At 37.7% G+C, this 5,323-nt stretch overlaps 1 non-coding gene across 1 annotated transcript; it reads left to right on the top strand.

Annotated features, from left to right (window-relative positions):
* The first annotated feature begins 1,417 nt into the window (after window positions 1-1,417).
* On the top strand, window positions 1,418-1,498 carry TRNAL-CAA. Its single transcript has one exon. It is a non-coding gene; the product is annotated as a tRNA-Leu (tRNA).
* The last annotated feature ends 3,825 nt before the right edge of the window (window positions 1,499-5,323 follow it).

The raw sequence follows: 5,323 nt of genomic DNA, 5'->3' as shown, positions 1-5,323 counted from the left end.
CATTCAACTCATTTTTGGATTAACAATCTTAATTTTATTGATGAATCTTTAAACAATCTTACAAGAAAAGATAAAGGAATCAAAAATAACCTCTGCTCTAAATTTTCTCTCTCCTATTTACTTGCTTCTCACTCAAAAAAGATCTCTCTCCTTTTCTTTACAACTGAATGACTATTTATAGGGAAATACATAGTGGATGACAGCTAATCTGTCCTTTATTTTCGGATATGGTTTGCGACATTCTCGCAACCTTACAAATGTTAATCTCGCAAACTCCCTAATTTTCGCAGGACCATCACATTTTTCTCATGATTTAGCTGACGTCGTTTATTATGTCATTTTTGAAGTTGTTCTGCGACACTGTTATGTTGTGTTGTTAATAATTTTGCTGAGGCTTTATTGCTGCGAGATTCTGATCCTACACATTGTATCATTTGGTCTACGTACCGGAACTGAAAACATTCGATATTATGCAGGATTATACACGAAAGATCCTTTTTTGGCCCTCTTTTTAGCCCTATGTCACTTATCCCTAGGAGGTATTCCTCCACTAGCAGGTTTTTTCGGAAAACTCTATCTATTCTGGTGTGGATGGCAGGCAGGCCTATATTTCTTGGTTTCAATAGGACTTCTTACGAGCGTTGTTTCTATCTACTATTATCTAAAAATAATCAAGTTATTAATGACTGGACGAAACCAAGAAATAACCCCTCACGTGCGAAATTATAGAAGATCTCCTTTAAGATCAAACAATTCCATCGAATTGAGTATGATTGTATGTGTGATAACATATACTATACCAGGAATATCAATGAACCCAATTATTTCAATTGATCAGGATACCCTTTTTTAGCTTTTAGGGTCTATTTCTTAGTTCAAGATCCCTCTTACTAACTGGAATCAAAGAATTAGTAGACCTCTTCCGCCCAAAATGGGAATGGGCTGGGGTTATGAACTTATAATCTGATGATGGAGTTGATTCCATGATTATAAGTTCATTCCATACCGGACCAGACCGGAATAGGGTTATGTACATTCTCATTATGAGAAGGGGGAAATCGAGCCTATGTAAATAGATACTATGTTTACATATGGATCCCTGCATCGTTACATTCCATTTAGGATTAGGAATAGGCGTAATCGGACCTGCTTTTTTTACATATTTCTCGTTATTTGGGGTACCATATTGACTTTTTTGGGCTTCTATTGAATCGAGAAGTAGGTTTGATTGTACATCTTTTTGATATATCTAAGGTATCCTCCGGATAATTCAAATCGAAGCAATTGGATGTCCGACTCGGGCCTATATGACATGACCGATCGATAGAAATACTCCAACACTCCATCCTTGTCATATATTCCCATACATAACACTAGATAGATATCATATTCATGGAATACGATTCACTTTCAAGATGCCTTGATGGTGAAATGGTAGACACGCGAGACTCAAAATCTCGTGCTGAAGAGCGTGGAGGTTCGAGTCCTCTTCAAGGCATAATATTGAGAATGCTCATTTAATGAGCAATTCAATAAGATATCTCGGATCGAATCGATATTGATAGACCCAGTATCTGTTGATACGAAGTAGTCCAGCGATCCCTACGATCCGAGTCCGAGCTGTTGGAATTGGAATAAGTTCGGCAGTGGATCACTAAATTTTGGAGATCTTCTCTATCTAATGAATGGGGAGTCCACTTTGAAATCGTCCGCCCTGCACCACCCCCAAGTATATGCTTCAACAGGAATCACACATGGGTAAATTGATACAATAAAAACCTCTGAGAAAATGCCCGCCCGTAACCCAGCAGATAAAGTACATTACATAGTCCGTTTTAGGGATTGGCGACTTACCCATTCAGTTATTTTGGCACTGGACGTTCCCAAAATGGGTACTATCAGGTCGGGTGAATTCGATAATAGACGTCTGTTGGAATTTCATCCTTCCTTCCCCTTTCAGGGCAAGAAAATCCAGTACCTCTTGGTCGTGTGAATATTTGAATAGGATGAACCGGCCCCGTGGATATCTTTGCTTCGGAACAAAACAATTAAATTAGGCTCGGTCAACTGGAATGTGTATTAGCCATATATAAGATCTTTCAATTGAGAAGATCCATCGGCTTGAGACGAAGAGAAAGGTCTATCTATTTTAGTTAGTTATTCAGTTAAACCAATGAAATGATTCATTATTGGAGCAGATAGCAAGAACCATTTCATCGGACATGCGTATTTTTTATTTTCCAATGGATTTACATGTTTAATTAATGGAAATTTTTTGATGTAGTGAGTAATAGGCTCTGGTTGTTCGTCGTTCAACAATTCTTGTTTAGGCAGTTCATACCATTCATACATAGTGTTTTGATCTAAGATTTCAATTCTTCTATCTTTCAGCAGTAGAATATTGTTCCATGTAGCTAAGGTCAAATATATGGAAGAAACAAATCTTTCCACAAATCTACCACCCGGTCAATTCTGTTCCACTTAATCCCTCTTTCATGGCCACATATCTTTCCGGCTAAGGAATGGGAAATCTTTATCCTCTTACATGAATCAAATGTTTCATTTCATCCGGGAAAAGCCACCTCTTTCTCAACAATTCTTTGTCATTTGATCCAATAGCGTTCCATTAGATAGGAACAGATTTGATAAATACTGATAACTCTCGGATGAAGTATTAGAACGGAAAGATCCATTAGAGAATAAACTATTGGTTCTAAGCCATCTCTGGCGATGAATCAACAATTCGAAGTGCTTTTCTTGTGTATTCTTGATGAACCAGCGTTTATATATAGATGTAGGAGGCTTTGTTTGGGAAGAATTCTCGACGTGAAAACACAGAGATAAAGGGCTGATCTTTGAATTGGAAAAAGAATGGATCTGCAGGGTCCCAAATGTATTGGCTTATTCGGAAAAAACCTTGTTATTTGGAGGATCTATCTCGTGTATGGTACTGTATGGTTCTGCTATGAAAGAACTCCGAATCATTCTCTTGAAGCTCATCCTCTTTATGATAAATGATACTCTTGCACCGAAATGACCTGGCCCAATAGGGAAATCCCAATTCGTTGGACCTTTCGATACAATCAAATAGATTGCCACAAGGGTGCCATATTCTAGGAGCCCAAACTATGTGATTGAATAAATCCTCCTATATCTGTTGCGGGTCGAGGGCTCCTTCTTCAAACTCCGACTCGTTTTTTTCATATAGAAATCTCCGATCAACAAAAGAACAAGATCCATTTTGCATCATATCTAAGGGATTTCATGGTTCGGACCGAAGAAGCAATGTCACTCGATCATTATCAAACTGACTGCAATCTTTTTATGTCCGTGAGGATCCCACCAGAGCGCCTTCTACTTCTATTAGGCCATGATCTAGATCAGAATCATTCTCAACGAATCCATAAGAAGTGATCCAATTTTTTTCATCGGGTCCGGGTAAAGACCAAAGATCTTGAGCGACCGATCCGGCAGAACAACTCAAAAGATAAAGAAGGATCGTTAATTTCTTCATGCTCGTTCCAAGCTCAAAGTACCATTTATACAAAAAAAAAATCCCCTTTCTTACATGATTTATTCTTCATATAGATAGATATAGGATCTATGGGGCAATTACTTAGAAGTATATTTTGTGCCAAAGCCCTTCCTATCTGATAGAAAAGGATCCCATGATCCCGAACCGATCTTACCTGGGATCGCAAATCCTAAGTTTGTCTATGAAGAGCGGATCTAATTGTATTAGTGTCTAGAATGGATTTCTTCTGTGTAATACTAATGGATAGGGCCTCATTGGTAAGTGCTACAAGATCTCGTGCATTGGAGCCCATGGTTATGGCCCCAAATCCATTAGTATGGAACATTTTATTTTCCAAGTGAAATCCCCTAGTATATGAAAGAGTGAAAAAGTTCTTTCGATGTTGTGGAAGAAGAACCGTATCTTAATGCATGTATTTAATTTATTCGGAGCTATTAGAGCGGGATCCACTTTTTGGGGAATATGAGTCGAAGCAATAACAAGGATATTTTTAGTGGAGCATCTTTCACAATCCCTGGAGAGATAGTTCACTAATAGACCGAGGGATAAGTAATTCGACTCATTCACATACAGATCATGAATGTTTGGAATCCATATTATGCAAGGAGACATTGCTTTTGCTAATTCGAATTGAAGGGTGATATCAAATCGGTCTTTTTTCGGCGTCATATACATAGTTAGCGCATTCGTCATAGTTAGCAGCTCTGTATCAAGGTCATCATCGATATCGTCACTAGCATAAATCTCGATATTGTCACTACCATCAATATCATCAATAAGATAACCTTTAGGCTTGTCATCCAGGAACATGTTCGGAAATACCGTAATGAAAGGAACATAAGAGTTTGTCGCTAGGTATTTGACCAAATAGGATCGTCCAGTTCCTATAGAACCTATCACTAAAATACCCCTAGACGGGGATAGGGATAAGCAGAGAGAAAAGGGTTTTCCATGAGATGGGAAATGAAAACTATTAGCCCCACATGAGGTTTGTGAATAAGTGATTGTCTGATAATGAGCAAGGAATAGTTTTCCTGCTAAACAGGTTCTATTGAACTCATAATTCATTAGATTTTTTTTATGAATGTCAACTAAGTATCGTAAGTAAATTGATCCCGGTTGTTCAACTATTTGATAACCAGAGTCATTCTTTGATAAATGATCACTATGAGTCAGACTCAATAGAATTTGATCAATTTTTTTTTTGTCGTTAAGGTGGAGAACTGAACCAAGAACTCTCTTTCTTCATCATCAATCGAATCATTGTTCGCGACCCAGGATTCTATTTTATCATCAATCCAATCAACGTTCACGTTTTTTTTTTCTTATCAATGAATAGATCTCTTTACTTGTACGACTTAAATATCTCTTATTTCTCGAAAAAGTGATTCGATTGATGGGATTTGGTATGATACTTATGATATCGATGAGATTGATATTCAAATATTTCTTCTTAGAACGTATTGATTTGACCCCATAAGTGGGACCACCACCCAATATCATGTTGCCACAAGAAGAAGAACCCCGTATTTCTTCTAGAGAATCTCCTAATTGTTCCAGAGCAACTAGAAAGAGATTCTTTAACCAGAAAGAGTTCAGTTCAGATGTAGGATACCTATCCAGAAGTTTTCGCAACTCAATCATGTATGATGTAATCATCAACGATTTGATCTTTTCGAACTCTGTCTGTAACTCACTAGAGGCCCGGGAAAAAAAGAGAAGATGTGTACGAACGAGATATCCAGCAACAAGAAGAAGCAAAAGGATTGAATAGAGGAAATCCCGAGC

This window comes from Papaver somniferum, chromosome 1, assembly GCF_003573695.1.
Source record: "Papaver somniferum cultivar HN1 chromosome 1, ASM357369v1, whole genome shotgun sequence".
NCBI lineage: Eukaryota > Viridiplantae > Streptophyta > Magnoliopsida > Ranunculales > Papaveraceae > Papaver > Papaver somniferum.
This window is presented reverse-complemented; position numbering and strand designations above follow the sequence as displayed.